Raw genomic sequence first — 20,985 nt, 5'->3', positions numbered from 1 at the left:
GAGAAAATCACTGGGGGATTCAGAAACAATTTTTAATTACAGACTGGCACGAGCCCGTCGAATGGTCGAATGCAGTTTCGGAATTCTTACAGCCAAATGGCGAGTGCTTAATACAGCTATAGAAACAAGTGTAGAAACATCTGTGTCAATAGTTAAAGCAGAATGCTTACTTCATAACAATGTGATGACTTATGACTGTGTAACATCAACAGATAATTTGCCCGATTGTGAGACAACATCTGTGGACCATATTCCAGTAACAAGAGCTCACAACCGTTATACCACTTCAGCGAAATTGATAAGACAGAGATTCACACAGTACTTTTGTAGTCCCGAGGGAGAAATTCCATGGCAATGCCGTTTGTTATAGAAATAGAACGATAAACACCTTCCATGTGCTTGCATTTTGTAAAAATACATTCTGCTTCTGCTATACTGAATTATTACAATTTGAAATATTACTTACTATTAATTAAATACAGTATCAATATTAAATTAAATGCATTTTAATAACATTATTTGCATACCTTCGTCTGCTCCTAATTCTGTCGCTAAATCTCGCCAGATACGTTGGATTACATTGCGGTCCTTGTGATCTTTGTTGGATGAATCCCACAGCGGTAGATACTTGAACATCCGTGAAATAATGTCTTCTTTGGATGGCTCTCTACTCATTTTAGTCACTGCGTCTTGTCCGTTCTGCGTCTAGAAACAAACTGTTTTGAAATAAGACGGATGACGGACTCGGCGGAGAAGACTGATAAGCCGCGCACGCATTCTGTGCGGCCACCTCCATTAACACAGGTAGGTTTGTTCAAGACGCACATAGCGCAGTTGCCTGAAAAGACGGATTGCCGGACAAGACGGATCCTGTCTGGACGCACCCTTAGCCCACTTCCTCAGGGTCCCTGCACGGACTGAGGCGCGGATTTAAGGTCGCATGCCCTTGCTGACACCAGCTAATCCGCTACACCACCCTGTTCCCAATAACAACAATGTATTGAATATAATCATCGCTGAGCAAACGAAACCTCGTACTTCCTTTGGAGTAAAGTTTACAGAAGAAGCCAAAACAATTGAGCGGTCAGCAATGACTGAAGAACTGTTCCTGGAATTTTCATTGCTTAATGATAGCTTAATTATTCGACCATTGGAGTCTTCTACTCCCTTCTCAGGCAATTCGGCAAGCCTTCACAAGACAGATGGAGAGACGCTGTTTTCTCGTGAGTGGAATTAAGAGTTTTTCATTGTCTAGCAACGATATATATACGAGCATGATTATTAATGCAACAATTGATATTGTACACTGTTACTGAACGAAAATTGAAGTGAATGAGTTGATTTCGAAACAAAATATAAAAAGAGCAGTGCAGCATGCGTAAGCATACAGTGGGAGGTACAAACTGACAAATATTTTAGAATGAATAGTTCGGAAAATTGTATTGAAAATAACCGGGCTCCACTCTTTCCTTAACAGGCGAGAGGTCGCGCGAACGCAAATTGCTTCCGCTTAATATTTTGAATGCTAGGGGGCTTTACGTCGCACCGACACAGATAGGTCTTATGGCGACAATGGGATAGGAAAGACCTAGGAGTTGGAAGGAAGCGGCCGTCGCCTTAATTAAGGTACAGCCCCAGCATTTGCCTGGTGTGAAAATGGAAAACCAGGGAAAACCATCTTCAGGGGTGCCGATAGTGGGATTCGAACCTACTATCTCCCGGATGCAAGCTCACAGCCGCGCGCCTCTACGCGCACGGCCAACTCGCCCGGTGCTTAATATTTTAATGAGCTGCTATTTTCCTTTTGCAGTGAAACCGAAAGAAGCCAAAATAATTGAGCGGTCAGGTCTGATAAAATTTATAAATATGTACCCTCTTTTAACTGCCTTTCAACTAGTGCTATCATAATTACCCAGTGACAATATTATTTTCTCAATGTAATTTTTTTTTTTCAAAATCTGGTAAAATTACGTGAGTTTTTAAGGAGCGCGAGAGATCGCGCGTGAGTAAATTGCCCCAACGTTTGTATTTGTATATTTCGATGAATGATTTTGTCACATTTCCATATAAAACTACGGCACCACACTTCACTGAAATCCACCATAAACGTCATGAACTTTACTTACGAAACTTTCTTTGAAATGTAGTCACGTAAGAATGCACTACGCGAGGGGTCGCACGAAGGCAATTTGCCGCGGCAGATGCGAGAGTGAAAGAAAACTTAAACTACTCCGGAACGCAACAGGCAATTCACTGACGATAATCAACGTCAGGCGAGAGAGAGAGGGGAGGGACGAAACGAGCGCCCTAAGCCCTACAGCGGCTAGCAACGAAATTATTAACGAATATTTAAAAAGTACGGCAAACTGCCGCAGGCGCGACCCCTCGCGTGTTAACTGCACACTGAAAACATTTACAAGTTACGATAAATTTGAGTACGCCTTGAGACGACCCCACGTACCTGTAGTGGTACTCATACCACTGTACTAGAGGACCCACAGTATTCGTTATGAATAGGTGAAATAACCTGTATTCATATGAAATTGCCAACGGCCGTAGCCGTGTTGAAACACCGGATCCCGTGAGATCTCCGAAGTTAAGCAACATTGGGCGTGGTCAGGAGTTGGATGGGTTGCCACGCGCTGTTGGTGGAGGGTAAGGGAATGGAGGAGCGGAGAGGAACTGGCCACCCTACCGCACATAAACTCGGGCTAAGGAACGCCTCTACGGAGGTTCGGACCTGCCTTCGGGCAGAATAACCCTTACCCTTACCTATATGAAATTGCTCTACGCGTTGCCGGAGTTTTATCTTCAATGTTTATTTTTGGGACTTTAGGACTTTATTGTGATGTTGATTGAAAAGCATGAGCTAATTTGTCGGTTTAGAGTTATTGTTGTGGGATTAATTAAAAGTTTCAGTTTTAGATTATATAGTTTCGGGTGGAGGTTCGTCCTTGTCTGAAAATTAGCTAATCCTTTCAAACAATTAATAAAAATAAGCGATAGTTTTATGTATTTATGCGTTGCGCTACACGATTCCACCTGTCATTGGGACTGTCCCCAGTTATCCTGGCGAACCCGAGAACTGTGGGTGTCATTTTGGACATTTTCTTTTTCAAGCCTTCTGACTCCCATGCCGATGGAGTTAAACGGCATCGAGTGTGTCACATTTCATCTTAGCTATTCCTAAAAGTATGGATTTGACGCTAATATTTTTCGATAATTTTTATATACTACTCCTTACCAACACCCAACCGTAGGGGTGCTAGAGGTGTCTTACCCCAGATACTCCAGATACTAAGTCATACGTGTACCAAGTTTCTTTATAAATACAGGTTTGCCTATAGACGCCTGTCCTTTTTAATCGTTTAGTTCGCCGATATCTTTCCATAAAATTGTTCCTCCAACTCTGTGAAACCCGCTAAGCACGGAGTGTATTGCGGGCTAGGGCAATACTTCACCAGCAATTATTGTAGTGGTCGTTTAGTGATTGAATTTTAGGATTACTCAAAGTTGACTGAAATTAGATACCTATCAATGCCTGATGATTCACCGGCGGGAAATTCCGCAGAGAATTCCGTTCCAGTGTAATGGCCGGTCGGGCTGGAAAAGTTGTTTTTTTTTTTGTTTTTTTTTTTACCGTTCAGTTATGTAGACCACCGCGAGGGGACGTCATACCAGACGGCACATGCGTGTGCGCCCTTTAGAATTTACGTCACACACATGGCCGACAGTGGGCTAGCAGGTGGCCTTGAAGTACTGGCGAGCTCTTCGGCCTATCAGAACGCTACAATTTGCTTTAATAACTTAAAAATACAGTATACGACAAGAAATGTTTATGCAAAGCTATAGGCGAGGAGCTTTCGTGAGAATGCTTTACAATGTATATCGGTTCAGCCGTTCTCTCAAACTCGAGGTAAGAAATATCAGCCTAGTGTTTTAAATACGTAGGTATTTATAAGTTCAAAAATATGTCCTTTGAGATGACAGAGTTGTTAGAATATTTATCAAAATAAGTAGAATGTGAAAACGGAATACCGATATCTTTAATGGTTTAGAACTTATTTCTGTGTAACATGTTAGGTGAATAACCCTGTATATATTATAATATAGTTACTCTATACGTGGGCATGTTCAAGGTTGTTTTTAACTCCGAAAATTACTAATTCCAACTGGTTAAACCAGAGGATAAGGTTTCCTCTTTAAAAATAATTTAGTTTTGTTAGCATGTCAGTCTCGATATTTCTATCTGTGCTCGTGATGAATGACAATAGTTTGTTTTACCTTAATTCAGGTTGTTGTGGCGACCACGTCGGGGTCGCCAGACTGTAGCTTAAAGTAATTCCTATATATAATTGCAAAAAATGTTGCAGTGAAATAGGAGAAAGATTTAATATTGAAACTAGAGGCAGACAGAAGTAATTAACAAACAGTAAACACATGGGACCTAAAGAACACTACAGAGAAACCGTAGATTAATGAATACTAAAGAGGTGGAGGTTGACACACACCACAAGACAGCATTAACATAACCCGTGGTCAAGGAGGATGAGCATAACGTGGAAAACCTGGTAACCTTTACGTGTTTTCTTTGGTCAAAGAAGAGAATTAAATATTGATCAATTTGTCCAGCGATTCGGAGTTGGCATTACTTGTAGATTAAACCCAATTTTAAGGCCGGATGCTTTAAAACTACGCCAGCTCTATGTGGATGGACGTTTTTGCTATTGCGTGCTTCTGTGATGTGATGGAACTGAATATGTGTACCAACACCCATTTCCCCCCGCGCTAGAAGAATTAATTATATGGACTGAACTCCTCGTCCCGGTCGGGTATCAAACCCCGCACCCTCTGAACCGAAGGCTTCTATGCTGATTATTCAGGTAAGAAGCCGGACTAACTTTCTTCAGCTGTGATTTGGTGCAACCTCCCTGGCACTTTTTTTTTTTTTTGGCTGGTGGTTTAAAGCCGGACGCCACGTAGTCTTTAATCTTGAATCTACGGGGATTTTAACCTCAACCGTCTGGGTGGATATTCAATACCTATACTCACCATGCACCTGCCAACACTTTTTTTTTTGCGTCGCACCGACACAGATAGTTCTTATAGCGACGAGGGGACAGGAAAGGGCTAGGAGTGGGAAGGAAACGGCCGTGGCCTAAATTAAGGTACAGCCCCAGCATTTGCCTGGTGTGAAAATGGGAAACCACGGAAAACCATTTTCAGGGCTGCCGACAGTGGGGTTCGAACCTACTATCTCCCGAATACTGGATACTGACCGCACTTAAGCGACTGCAGCTATCGAGCTCGGTGCCAACACTTCGAAAACATGAAATAATAACTTCAAATGCCTTACACCATACTTTCCATTGTTCCCAACACTGCAATATTCTTGGTGTCAAGACCTCGGCTGAACCCAGTGTTAGTAGACGTCAGCTACTGATAACAGCTTCAGCTTATCACTCTATCCGTAGAGCAACTGAAGTTTGCGGGGCTGCCCGCGCGTTCGATAACATGTATATTAATGCCTGACCACCAGGAAGCCTTGTAACATTTCAAGATCTGTGACATCACTGGGAAGAACTTACGAGGTATAAATAAGTCTTATAAGACATTTCATTATTTGTCTCTGGTAAATGTCAGAACAATGCAGGCTATGTTTAAACTTTTGGCTGTGAGTGACTTAAACTATTCATTTTGTTATGCAAATAAGAACATATCCACTGTTACGGATGCCATATTGCCTAAAAAAGCGGGAATGTCCTGAATTTTAACTTCGAGAAAGATGCCCCACCTGAAATTTTAATTTCCTGGAAACGTCTTGAAGTTTTATTATTACCGGGAGAGAAACTAAAATCCTCTCTCTGCGCATATAATATGGTGTCCCTTTTTCAATTTGAGTAACTTTCAAATTCAATCAAAATTTTGTGTTCTCCGGCAAAGAGTTTGTGGTCTTCTTTAAAAGTGGCATGACACTCGATTCCTCCGTTTTGTATGCTTGATTCTGAATCGATAGTCAATACCCGTTTGTCTATGCCTTTGCTTTGCCTGTATCGTTGAAGCTTACGTTTTCAATTCTTTGTGTTTGATAATATTTTCTCGAAGTAAATGTGGATATTTGCTTCTCGCTTGGACAATGGGCCTACCTTTCAAGCAATTATATAGAGTAATTAACATTGATCGGTATTCAAAAGAGTCATGTAAGTGTAAATCATGTGGAACTGTTCTAAATAATTCCATTTTAATCCAATTAATACACCATCCTCAAATTAAGTCGTTAATATTATTATTGTTTCTACAATGGCAGGTGTGAATAGACATATTTAGACTTCACATTAAAATGTCGTGAATTTTTACGTTACTGGTATGACAACCCTAGCCACTCCTATTTTACAAAGTTACGTCAAAAGGTAGTTTTCCTTGTTCAGAAACAAAGGAATGTAACCATTACTTTGTATTTCTTCCAATTGACGGCACACAGGTGAACATACTGGTGGCAAAAAGACTATGGAACAACGATAGACAAACATGATGAAGGTGCCGAACGAGCTGTCAGAGTAGGAGGTGCGTGTAGGGATCATTTTTCTGTAGGCAGAAAACACGGAACCTGCCTATGTATCGTGTATGTACCGGGGAGAAAGAGATTGATAGTAGTACTAGTTCCAAAGTGGTGCGATGATCATCTGTGAAGTACGAGCAGAGGAATGATCGTCCTTCAACATCAGACGCATTCGTTATTACCAATGACGAACCTCCGCGGGGAAGACGATTTCTCTGGGACGTTGAAGTGAAAAATGAACTATGATATGCTTAATCGAGTTGGGTTCCATTTTCTATAGTCAGGGAATAGAGAAATTTATTTTACGCAACGACAAATGATTCAATTAAATTGGTGATTACTGATAATTAATACAGAAAAAATATGTCCTGGCTTGAAAACAGTGGTTCTCTTCTGATCTTCGGAGAAATCGACACCTTGCGAATGCCGAGCACACGGCGAAACACTGGAAGCTGTTAGCCTAATTCGATCATAGCACAAGCACGGAAAATAATTTATTCTACTATTGTTTTGTTGGTAAACAGGTGAAGATATAGAGGATGGCTTTATATTTGCACTATTCCTTTATTTTTCAACGTAGTTACCAAAGTTACTCAAGCATTTATTAAAGTGTAAATGGGTGATAGAAAGTGGTGTCCTGTTTGTTGAACACCACTAACTACATCAATTGTGTCATGTTGACGGAGAGTCACTCTCCTCTTCATCTATCACATCCATTAGTTCCTTTGCAAACGTATGGCACCGCTTCCACACCGGTCGGGAGGATATCTCTTTCTCTCTGTATGTACACAATCCTCCTGTTAATGTTGACGGGATCCGTGTTTTCTCCCGCAGAAATTGGGCCACTGTGACCACTAGTTCAACTTCACCGTTTTGCAACTGGGACGGTTTGAAACGTTCTCGGAATCACCGCTAGATGTCAGTGCTAGAGCAACGAGGTTCCCGCGCAATAATCACACATGCTTTGTGAGTGAACACGTGGCGCGTCAGTGCTCTAGCTGCAGGAGTGAGGTAGTGACGACTCTTTGTTGTTGTTCCCGCGTAGTGATTTGTGATAATGGAAAAAACTGAGATTCGAGCAGTGATTAAATACTTTGTAAAGAAAGGTATGAAAGCGAAGGAAATTCATGCCGACTTACAGAACACACTGGGGGACTCTGCTCCTTGATTTCCAACTGTTGCCAAGTGGACCAGCGAGTTTAAATTTGGTCGGGAGAGCTTGGATGATGATCCGCGTAGTGGACGGCCAAAAAGTGTTACGACCCCAGAATTTATCGCAAAAGTGCATAAAATGGTCATGGAGGATCATCGACTGAAAGTGCGGGAGATTGCGGAAGCTGTAGGGATGCCTTCTGAACGGGTATATTATATTTTAACCGAAGGATTGGGTATGAAAAAAACTATCCGTAAGATGGGTGACGCGGCTCTTGACATTGGACAATAAACGCACCAGATTGAAAATGTCCGAACAAAGTCTGGCCTGTTTTCAGTGCAACCAACAAGAGTTTTTGCGCCGGTTTGTGACTACAGATGAAACTTGGGTCCACTACTATACCCCAGAGACAAAACAGCAGTCAAAGCAGTGGAAACATGCTGATTCATCACCACCAAAGAAAGCAAAGGCAGTGCGTTCGGCCAGAAAGGCCATGGCCTCAGTTTTCTGGGATTCAAAAGGCATTCTGCTGATAGATTATCTTCCTACTGGCCAAACAATAACGGGGCAATGCTATGCAAACCTCCTAGACGAACTACAGGAAAAGATAAGCGAAACAAGGCCTGGTTTGGCAAGAAAAAAGGTCATCTTTCATCAGGACAACGCTCCGTGTTATTGCCATGGAAAAACTTCATGAACTGGGGTACGAATTGTTGCCACATCCACCTTATTCACCTGATTTGGCACCATCAGACTTTCATCTATTCTCCAAGCTGAAAATTTTCCTCAGTGGACGGAGATTTTCTGCAAGGGAAGAACTGACAGCCGAATTGGAGAGGTATTTTGCAGGCCTAGAGGAATCTCATTTACGAGATGGGATCAAGGCATTGGAACATCGCTGGACCAAATGCATTAGTCTACAGGGAGACTATGTTGAAAAATAAAAGCAGTTCCACCGAGGTAAGATACTTAATTCTAGTACATTCCGAGAACTTTTCAAACCACGTACGTATCTGTGCCAAGGGTCTGATTTTACCTACTTGTACACCTGTGCACCACTTATTGGCGTTACTACAAACTATCGGATATATCAGTTGCAACGGCATCCGTTGTTTGATTCTAAACAATACACCGAAAAAATGTCCTTCTTGACTTACCCTTGTTAGTTTATCGAGACGCCGGTTGTGAAAGCGTTAAGTGGTTGGTGATTACATCAAAAAATAAAGGAGTAGTGCCGAAATGAAAACAGTGTTATTTATCTTGATCTATTCTTATCCGTTCAACTACAAAAAGCTATGGAAAACGTTTTGGCGTACCCTCCCACAGTACATGGATTGGAATTTTTAATGTTGGTGTTTGAGTTCAGGCCCCGTGGTGTAGGGGTAGCGTTCGTGCCCCTTACTCGGAGACTCTGGGTTAGATTTCCAGACAGATCAGGGTTTTTTACCTGAGGGCTGATTCGAAATCCATTCAGCCTACGTGATTACAGTTGAGGAGCTATCTGACGGTGAGATAGTGGTGTCGGTCCAGGAAACCAAAAAACAGGCGAGGGAATTCGTCGTGCCGATCTCACAATACTTTGTAATTTTCAGGCCTCCGAGCTGAACAGCGGTCGCTTGGTAGGCCAAGGCCCTTTGCCATGAGGTTCGGGATTTGATTTGATTTGATTTGATAACAGTTTAATACCGATAGAGAAGAGATAGGCCTACTTCTTTCAGATTTTTATTACCATTCAGTAGAATCACTAGTGTTGTGTGTTTCGAAGCATGTCGGCAACGCCTCTTTGGTCGATCGCATGAATAAAGTGATGTAATGCCAAAATAATGCTTGAATTTTTTCTGAATCGAATATTGCGAATTGATTTATTCACATAAGGTATAAAATCAAAGTCACAGAGTTTCACCACTATTAGTCATTCATTTAAATTCATTTAGGAAAATATTTATTTAGTATTTGCTCTTTAGAGCCTGTATTCAGCTTTCCCATGAAATACCTTAATATAAGTCTTCAGGTACACAAGATATTTTATCTAACTGATTTTTGTGGACAATATTCCTCGATGGTGCTTTTAGCTCGTTTAGGATAAAGTATAAATTCGAACTATTCTTGCATGTCAATATCACTATTACAATTTATTAATATTTACTTAGAATTAATTAATAAGCACAGGTTTTTCTCAAAATTGCCTTGATAACTATGAACTGGTTTAGTAATGCAAACCAACTGTTATGAAAACTCTGAAAATACCATGTTAAAACGAATGCAGTAACACTTGGCAGCACACATAAAGAGTTCGCCTCCAACGTGTCTTCTAACGGATATAGTTTAGAGCATTCTCACCGGGATACCGTATGCTGTAGATTATTTTCCAAAAAAAATAAGAGTAACGGGAAAATATATCCCAACAGAATATAACCCTTAGGGTTGGTCTGTGTCCATAAAAAATGTGTTAAGGAGAGGAGGTTTGGTAGATGGTAGAATGTTTCTAACCTCCATCGATTATCTCAACTTCAGCTTGATCAACATGCAGTAGAGCGTTGAATAAAAATGATATACAAGTGTTACCTTCATTTCTTTGAACGCAAACTGAGAGTGACGTGGAGAAAGAAAGCAGAACCACTGTACTTGAAAATGCTTTAGTGCAAGTTTTTGGTGAAGTTCTTCAGTCGATGGAGTTAGGAAATACTCTACCTCCTACACTTATTCCTTGATTTTAGCTCTTGTAAATTAGACTTCATCCACGCCATGCAAAAACAATTTTGCTATATTCACCGTTGTTCTGAACACATTTCACGCAGTAGGTGCTCCACCATCCATATTCATACCCTGAATTCAGCAGTTATCACTTCGAATTCATACATATAATGGTCAGCGTCGAGGCCTTCGTTTTAGAAATCACTGGGTTCGATTCCCCGTCGGGTGGGCATTTTCTCTGAGTTTGGTTAATTTCTCTGCCACAAGGACTGGGCGTTTGTGTTTGCCCGAATACATTATTCTTATACACAATGCACCACATTACCAACCACCACAGAAACATGCAATATAAAATAGACTCCTCCACGTAGGTTTGGCGTCAAAAGGGCCATCCGGTCATAAAACATGGCCAAGTCCAATGTGCAACACAGTTTGCATCGCGACACCAATAGTAAGTGGCAAACGTAGAAAATTCTTGTTCTTCTTCTGCTTATTATTATTATTATTATTATTATTATTATTATTATTATTATTATTATTATTATTATTATTATTATTATTATTATTATTATTATTATTATTATTATTATTATTATTATTTACTTTACCTTGCTAATCTTTGTGTTGATCTAGAAATAGAAACCAAACAAATAGGCTTAAAGATAAGGAGCAGAGAGTCAAATGGAACACAAGTTAAAATTACCACCATGATATGGTCAATGTCTTCTCCCCGGGTGAAGTTCTCTGGTGGGATATGTATTTTCGTATAAAGCACTTTAACACCAAAATCGTTGGCAACGTAAATACGTACTGTAAGTGACAGTATATCAGTTGATAATTTGTCCTCTAATTTAGCAAAGAGTCTATAAGTATGGGCCGTGAAAGCATCAATGGCAGCATATAATCTTCATTCACAGATAAAATAAATAGCTTTATCTCTTTTTATAACCTCACTTTTAAAAACCTCAAAAGAAATATTAATTAACAAATGTACTAGGATATGCACCAACACAGACATATGGCCTTATCCGAAAAAAATAGCTCATTTAGTACACGGAAAACATCCTCTCGGTTGACAAGTTTAACCTCGAATATTTTTATGCACCCTAATACAGTATTTGTAACTACGAGATCATCACGGTGCATTAAGTACACTTGATCTGAATGTGAGTGCATCTGCTGTAATATGAATTACATCCAGACATATAAAACGATCGACACGTCCTAATATATCACAATAGTTTTAAAACCAAATTTCAATAAATGCATCACTACACTAACGTTTCCTAATCAAATCAAACGAACAGAAAGAACTAAACTGATACTTCGCACATGCTCAAGTTTACACTTGAACAAACCGATCGCGTCGCCATTTTAGCTAATATCGATAGCTGCATTAAAGTATGATATACTGTAGTTGGTCTTGGTGGTGTCTATTCGATTCCCGGCCAATACATTTGGGATTCTGAAATGAAGAGTCACGTATCTGTGGTGGTCCCGAGACTATGATCATGAATTAACAGTCATTTAAACAAATATACTTGCTTTGATTGTAAACGAGACTCTCCTTAACCACTGAAATAATTCCAGGCTGAAACTAGTTCGGATACATATTGACCATGTCAAGCAATGCTGCTCCTTATAAAGCATTGTAAGCCGGGATGAAGGGAGTCACAGACGTGACGAGTCGTACTAATAAAGTCAAAAGAGCAGTTGCTCCGCTACGACCAATTTGAAGATCCACGCATAAGAGCAAACGTAGGATATTATTATTATTATTATTATTATTATTATTATTATTATTATTATTATTATTAATGACCCTCCGTGGCTCAGGTGGCAGCGCGACGGCCTCTCACCGCTGGGTACCGTGGTTCAAATCAGCGTCACTCCATGTGAGAGTTGTGTTGCACAAAGCGGAGGCGGGACGGGTTTTCCTCCGGGTACTCCGGTTTTCCCCGTCACCATTCATTCCAGCAACGCTCTCCCCTATCATTTCAATTCATCTGTCAGTCACTAATCATTGCCCCAGAAGAGTGCGACAGGCTTCAGCAACCGGCACAATTCCTATCCTCGCCGCTAGATTGAGGGCTTCATTCATTTCATTCCTGACCCGGTCGAATGACTGGAAACGCGCTGTGGATTATTATTATTATTATTATTATTATTATTATTATTATTATTATTATTATTTTTATTATTGTTATTGTTACGGAGTTATCCGTGGTAGTTAGAGGTGAAAGAAGGTGCTGGGATGAATAGGTCTCAACTTACGAAATTAAAGTTAATTTAAAACTTTAACAAAGGTTATATTTTCTTTTCAAGATCAAGAAATAACAAGAATAACAGGTACTCAGTAGCATATCAACAAGTTAAGGATGTACAATTACAGTTTATTAATGGATTTTGGGCTTCGAGCACCAGATTCACAATCCCTGAACAATGAGCTCAACTTTACTTATGAACAAGGTTCAACAAAGGGGCAGAAAACCCCAATCATGCCAAGGAGCACTAGCTCCCAATTACCAGTTAAGCCTGCTCGAGGCACACAGAAACCAAATTTAAGAAAGAGCAACCCGCTCTTAAAGTTCAAGCCTATTCAAAGGCCACACGAAACTCCACCTTTAAGCTGCCCTCCAGGCACATAAGAACAGGGGTAAAATACCCAACCTACTGAGGCCTATACAGTAAAGAAACAGGACAATTACATGGCCCCAAAATACCAACTTGAGTGGAGGCGTAACTTGCACTCCTAATACACCTTTTTTAAAACTTATTTGGCTCTTAGGCCGCTTATGCAAGGGCTAATCCCATACTACGGAGGTGACACGATAGGAAAATTTATTACATAATGAAGCGAAGAAAAACGGTTATGGAAACGTAGTCACCTCATAAACAATATGAGAGGGAGCTCGAGAGGGTGAGGCACTCTCTATCCCGATTTGTAGTAAAGAGACAGAATTTATACCAAGTATCTTTTACATTTTAAAGGAAGGCTACAGGATAAATGTTTCGAACCTGCCCCGAGGGTTAAACTGCTGAGCTAGCAAGAAATGAAGTTATTAAAAGGCCATTACCTTATGGAAGAACTGCTGCCCGAAGGAAGAGGCGCTTCCCGCCCCCTGCTACATAATCACACTAGGAAAGATGTTACTGAAGTGGCCCGGAGACCAGAAAATCAGCAGTTTAAATACCCTCGTGGAACATTCGAGACCTTCCAAGAATGAGAAACCCCCCCCCCCGCCAACTTTATTGGCTAGGATCAAGCAACATATCCATATCGGAGAAGACATACGTTATTGGTCAAAAATTAATTAGAGAAATTCGGGATTGGCTAAATTTAAAACAAGCGGAAAGAGAAGGGATATACTGCTAACCCAAAAAATGACTGAAAGAAATTTAACAAAGAACAAACTTATGAACACAAAATTTCTCAAAAAACAGTTCCTTCACTTCGCACCAGGGTGCACAATTGTAGTTCTTCAGTAGTGCCATCTAGAAGAGAATGTTCACACTTCTCACTACAGAGAAAACAAATATAAATCGAAAAAGACACAGTTCAGAACACTTCAAAATTTACAATAGAGACATCTTCTGAGAAACTTTAGAATAAACATGGTTGTTAAAGTTCAGGCTTCCTCCAGTAGAGGAGTTTCAACAGGCGCAATGTTTGAATTAGCGGCGCGAAGGTGTACCGCCCGGTACAATTATCATTATCGTTATCATTATTATTATTACCAGGCGCACACCTTTTCCAGCTAGTTAAACTGCCCGCCTTCTATAAGGCCGTCTATGTCAAGAGACTAGAACTGGTGAACTAACATAAACTTCCGTCTTTTATAGTTAGATGTCTCTACAATCAATCAATCAATCAATACTGATCTGCATTTAGGGCAGTCGCCCAGGTGGCAGATTCCCTGTCTGTTGTTTTCCTAGCCTTTTCCTAAACGATTTCAAAGAAATTGGAAAGGTATTGAACATCTCCCTTGGTAAGTTATTAGAATCCATAACTCCCCTTCATGTAAACGAATATTTGCCCCAGTTTGTCCTCTTGAATTCCAACTTTATCTTCATATTGTGATCTTTCCTACTTTTATAAACGCCACTCAAACTTATTCGTGTACTAATGTCATTCCACGCCATCTCTCCGCTGACAGCTCGGAACATACCACTTAGTCGAGCAGCTCTTCCTCTTTCTCCCAGTTCTTTCCAGCCCAAACTTTGCAACATTTTTGTAACGCTACTATTTTGTCGGAAATCGCCCAGAACAAATCGAGCTGCTTTTGGATTTTTTCCAGTTCTTGAATCAAGTAATCCTGGTGAGGGTCCCATACACTGGAACCATACTCTAATTGGGGTCTTACCAGAGACTTATATGCCCTTCCCTTTACATCCTTACTACAACCCCTAAACACCCTCATAACCATGCGCAGAGATCTGTACCCTTTATTTACAATCCCATTTATGTGATTACCCCAATGAGGATCTTTCCTTATACTAACACCTAGATACTTACAATGATCACCAAAAGGAACTTCCACCCCATCAACGCAGTAATTAAAACTCAGAGGACTTTTCCTATTTGTGAAACTCACAACCTGACTTTTAACCCCGTTTATCAACATACCATTGCCTGCTGTCCATCTCACAATATTTTCGAGGTCAGGCTGCTGTTCACAATCTTGTAACTTATTTATTACTCTATAGAGAATAACATCATCCGCAAAAAAGCCTTACCTCTGATTCCACTCCTTTACTCATATCAAGAAAACATAAAGGTCCAATAATACTGCCTTGAGGAATTCCCCTCTTAATTATTACAGGGTCAGATAAAGCTTCACCTACTCTAATTCTCTGAGATCTATTTTCTAGAAATATAGCAACCCATTCAGTCACTCTTTTGTCTAGTCCAATTGCACTCATTTTTGCCAATAGTCTCCCATGATCCACCCTATCAAATGCTTTAGACAGGTCAATCGCGATACAGTCCATTTGACCTCCAGAATCCAAGATATCTGCTATAACTTGCTGGAATCCTACAAGATGAGCTTCAGTGGAATAACCTTTCCTAAAACCGAACTGCCTTCCATCGAACCAGTTATTAATTTCACAAACATGTCTAATATAATCATAAAGAATGCTTTCCCAAAGCTTACATACAATGCATGTCAAACTTACTGGCCTGTAATTTTCAGCCTTATGTCTATCACCCTTTCCTTTATACACAGGGGCTACTATAGCAACTCTCCATTCATCTGGTATAGCTCCTCCGACCAAACAATAATCAAATAAGTACTTCAGATATGGTACTATATCCCAACCCATTATCTTTAGTATATTCCCAGAAATCTTATCAATTCCAGCCGCTTTTCCAGTTTTCAACTTTTGTATCTTATTGTAAATGTCATTGTTATCATACATACATACATACATTATCATTATTGACTGTTATGCCTTTCAGCGTTCAGTCTGCAAGCCTCTGAGAATTTACTAAACGTCGCCACAATCCTCGATTTGCAACTATTGTTGTGGCCTCATTTAGTTCTATACCTCTTATCTTTAAATAGTTAGAAACCGAGTCTAACCATCGTCGTCTTGGTCTCCCTCTACTTCTCTTACCCTCCATAGCAGAGTCCATTATTCTCCTAGGTAACCTATCCTCCTCAATTCGCCTCACATGACCCCACCACCGAAGCCGGTTTATGCGTACAGCTTCATCCATCGAGTTAATTCCTAAATTATCCTTTATCTCCTCATTCCGAGTAACCTCCTGCCATTGTTCCCATCATTCTTGCTGCTTTCATGTCTGTTACGTCTAACTTATGAATAAGATATCCTGAGTCCACCCAGCTTTCGCTCCCGTAAAGCAAAGTTAGTCTGAAAACAGACCGATGTAAAGATAGTTTCGTCTGGCTACTGACTTCTTTCTTACAGAATACTGCTGATCGCAACTGCGAGCTCACTGCATTAGCTTTACTACACCTTGATTCAATCTCACTTACTATATTACCATCCTGGGAGAACACACAACCTAAATACTTGAAATTATCGACCTGTTCTAGCTTTGTATCACCAATCTGACATTCAATTCTGTTGAATTTCTTACCTACTGACATCAATTTAGTCTTCGAGGCTAATTTTCATACCATACTCATTGCACCTATTTTCAAGTTCCAAGATATTAGACTGCAGGCTTTCGTCACAGTCTGCCATTAAGACCAAGTCGTCAGCATAGGCCAAACTGCTTACTACATTTTCACCTAACTGAATCCCTCCCTGCCATTTTATACCTACAGCAGATGATCCATGTAAACTACGAACAGCAAAGGTGAAAGATTACAGCCGTGTCTAACCCCTGTAAGTACCCTGAACCAAGAACTCATTCTAACATCAATTCTCACTGAAGTCCAATTGTCAACGTAAATGCCTTTGATTGATTTTAATAATCTACCTTTAATTCCATAGTCCCCCAGTATGGCGAACAACTTTTTCCTCGGTACCTTGTCATATGCTTTCTCTAGATCTATGAAACATTAACACAACTGCCTATTCCTCTCGTAGCATTTTTCAATTACCTGGCGCATACTGAAAATCTGATCCTGGCAGCCTCTCTGTGGTCTGAAACCACACTGGTTTTCATCCAACTTCCTCTCAACGACTGATCGCACCCTACCTTCCAAGATGCCAGTGAATACTTTGCCTGGTATACTAATCAATGAGATACCTCGATAGTTGTTGCAATCCTTCCTGTTCCTTTGCTTAGAGATAGGTGCAATTACTGCTTTTGTCCAATCTGAAGGTACCTTACCAACACTCCACGCTAATTTTACTACTCTATGAAGCCATTTCATCCCTGCCTTCCCACTATACTTCACCATTTCAGGTCTAATTTCATCTACTTCTGCTGCCTTATGACAATGGATTTTATTTACTATTATTTCCACTTCCTCAAGCATAATTTCACCAACATCATTTTCCTCCTCCCCATGAGCTTGGCTGTTTGCAACACCACCATGATGATTTCCTTTTACATTCAGAAGATGTTCAAAATATTCCCTCCACCTCTCCAGTGATTCCCTGGGATCTATTATGAGTTCACCTGAATTACTCAAAACACTGTTCATTTCCTTTTTCCCTCCCTTCCTAAGATTCTTTATTAATGTCCAGAAAGGTTTCCCTGCTGCTTGACCTAGCCTTTCCAGGTTATTACCAAAATCTTCCCATGACTTCCTTTGGATTGAACAACTATTTGTTTCGCTCTGTTTCTTTCATCTACGTACCAATGCCTGTCTGCCTCGGCCCTTGTTTGGAGCCATTTCTGATAAGCCTTCTTTCTACGTTTACAGGCTGCTCTCACTTCATCATTTCACCAAGATGTTCGCCTTTTCCCATCTTTACACACAGTTGTTCCTAGGCATTCCCTTGCTGTTTCTACTACAGCATCCCTGTATGCCACCCATTCACTTTCTATATCCTGAACCTGCTTACTGTCTACTGTTCGAAACTTCTCACTAATCATATCCATGTACTTCTGTCTAATTTCCTCGTCCTGGAGATTTTCTACCCTTATTCGTTTGCAGACAGATTTCACTTTCTCTACCCTAGGCCTAGAGATACTTAGTTCACTATAGATCAGATAGTGGTCTGTCTCATCGAAAAATCCGCGAAAAACTCGTACATTCCTAACAGATTTCCTGAATTCAAAGTCTGTTTAGATATAGTCTATTATGGATCTGGTACCCCTAGCCTCCCATGTTTAGCGGTGAATAGCCTTATGCTTGAAGAATGTATTCGTAACAGCTAAACCCATACTAGCACAGAAGTCCAGCAAACGCTTCCCATTCCCATTAGCTTCCATATCTTCCCCACATTTACCAATCACCCTTTCGTATCCTTCAGTTCTATTCCCATCTCTCGCATTGAAATCGCCCATTAGCACTATTCTATCCTTGCTGTTGACTCTGACCACGATGCCACCCAATGCTTCATAAAACTTGTCTGCACCCTCACACGGTGAATACACGGACACAATTCTTGTCCTAATTCCTCCCACTGACAAATCTACCCACATCATTCGCTCATTTACGTGCCTAACAGAAACTATGTTGCGTGCAATGGTATTCCTGATAAAGAGCCCTGCCCCAGACTCTGCCCTTCCCTTTCTAACGCCCGTCAAGTACACTTTATAATCTCCTATCTCTTCCTCCTTATCTCCCCTTACCCGAATATCACTTACTCCTAGCACATCCAGATACATCCTCTTTGCTGACTCAGCCAGTTCTACCTTCTTTCTTCCATGTCTGTCTGTTAGGTCATCAGCCCAGAGGATGGTTGGATCCTCAAATAGCACCCCCAAAGTTTATGCGGTTATAAGGAAACCGCAAAAACCAATGGCAGCAGCAAAATGAGGCATACTAGGCAAGACGAGGAGTGAGGTAGTTTGCCATTGCTTTCCTCACTGGGTCAGAAAGTGCTATTGCAACACGACTGACCCTATGAGCAACACCTTTCATAACACTCATGCACTAGTCATGCTCTGAATGTCATTACTCAGCATCACCCATACCCCAGCAGCTTCCATATTGTCACAGCCATGGATGAGACTGGGACTTCAGTGGAAGCTACACTTTACTCTGGCCTTTGCCAAGAGATGGATACAAAAGTACTGTATCCATCAAGAAATGGCAGTAGGCATAGGCCCCATTAATATTGATAGCTCCCCATCGAATTCCATTTCGTTCGCCAAGTTGTTTCCAAGGAGTCCCTCGCCTGTCAAATGGGAGTGGGACTCCCATAGGTCCGAGGCTTGCTTAGAGTTTTCTGAGCTCGGTAAATTCATGAAGCAGGATGCTGCCCTACTTGCACATAGTCCAAGTGAGGATCTCTCCTCTAACGGGTTATGGACCACCGATGAATTGTATAGTCCTAGCCGCCTGAGCACAAGGAGGGCCACGACTCAGAATATGTCCGAGATGCCCACTCCCATTCCATAGCAACTGGTATCCCGACTCTCAGGACCACTTACTGGGCCACTCAGCCGTTGCCCATACTTCTTTAGTCTTAGTCTCCTCCTCTATGGACATTACCCTTGTAACAACAATATTTACATACTGCTGACTGAATACTTCAGCCTTTTGAAGATCCTCACATACACACTCCCATTGTTCATTAATTATTCCTGGAATGTCCTTCTTGGAACCTGTTTCTGCCTTAAAATACCTATACATACACTTCAATTTATCACTATAATTTGTATGACTGCCAATTATGCTTGCCATCATTTTATCCTTAGCTGCCTTCTTTGCTAGATTCAATTTTCTAGTAAGTTCCTTCAATTTCTCCTTACTTCCACAGCCATTTCTAACTCTATTTCTTTCCAGTCTGCACCTCCTTCTTAGTCTCTTTATTTCTCTATTATAATAAGGTGGGTCTTTATCATTCCTTACCTCCCTTAAAGGTACAAACATGTTTTCGCATTCCTCAACAATTTCTTTAAACCCATCCCAGAGTCTGTTTACATTTTTATATACCGTTTTCCACCGATCATAGTTACTTTTTAGAAACTGCCTCATGCCTGCTTTATCAGCCATATGGTACTGCCTAACAGTCCTACTTTTAAGACCTTCCTTTCTATCACATTTATTTTGAACGACAAAAACAGCTTCATGATCACTAATACCATCTATTACTTCAGTTTCCCTATAGAGCTCATCTGGTTTTATCAGCACGACATCCAGGATATTTTCCCTCTGGTTGGTTCCATCAATTTCTGAATCAGCTGTCTTTCCCATATTAACTTATTTGCCATTTGTTGGTCATGCTTCCTGTCGTTCGCATTTCCTTCCCAATTGACATCTGGCAAATTCAGATCTCCCGCTACAATCACATGTCTTTCAATGTCGTTTCCCACATAGCTGACTATCCTATCAAATAATTCTGAATCCCCGTCAGTGCTACCCTTTCCCGATCTGTACACTCCAAATATATCAAGTTGCCTATTATCTTTAGAAATGAACCTTACACCTAGAATTTCATGTGTCACATCTCTAACTTTTTCGTAGCTTACAAATTCTTCTTTCACCAGAATGAACACTCCCCCTCCCACCATTCCTATCCTATCTCTACGATACACACTCCAGTGCCTTGAGAAAATTTCTGCATCCATTATATCATTTCTCAGCCATGATTCAACTCCTATTACAATATCTGGTAAATATATATCTATTAAATTACTTAATTCTATTCCTTTCTTTACAATACTTCTACAGTTCAACACTAACAATTTTATGTCATCCCTACTTGATTTCCAGTTCCCTGTTCCCTTATCTCCGCTCCCTAGGCCACCCCTTTTCCCTGAATGTACCTCCCTATTACCCTTCCAAACAAATTTCCTAACTTATACGTACCACTGCGGTTTAAGTGAAGGCCATCTGAGCGCAGATCCCAGTCTCCTTCCCACCCATTAGGATCTAGAAATTTCACTCCCAGTTTCCCACATACCTACTCCATAGTCTCATTTAAGTCCCCAATCACCCTCCAGTCAGTAACCCTCCTACACATTATTCCACTAATAAAATTC

General features: G+C 40.7%; 1 protein-coding gene across 1 annotated transcript in view; it reads left to right on the top strand.

The window, feature by feature from the left end:
* The first annotated feature begins 5,517 nt into the window (after window positions 1–5,517).
* The window catches only part of LOC136865031 (hemolymph lipopolysaccharide-binding protein), a 65,256-nt gene continuing 49,788 nt past the window's right edge, over window positions 5,518–20,985 (top strand). Inside the window, exon 1 of the mRNA XM_067142381.2 lies at window positions 5,518–5,591. The gene's annotated coding sequence lies outside the window, so the exon portion shown is untranslated. The remainder of the gene's footprint in view (window positions 5,592–20,985) is intronic.

Source organism: Anabrus simplex, chromosome 1 (genome assembly GCF_040414725.1).
Source record: "Anabrus simplex isolate iqAnaSimp1 chromosome 1, ASM4041472v1, whole genome shotgun sequence".
Lineage (NCBI taxonomy): Eukaryota > Metazoa > Arthropoda > Insecta > Orthoptera > Tettigoniidae > Anabrus > Anabrus simplex.
The sequence above is the reverse complement of the archived record's forward strand: the minus strand, read 5'-3'. Positions and strand labels throughout refer to the sequence as shown.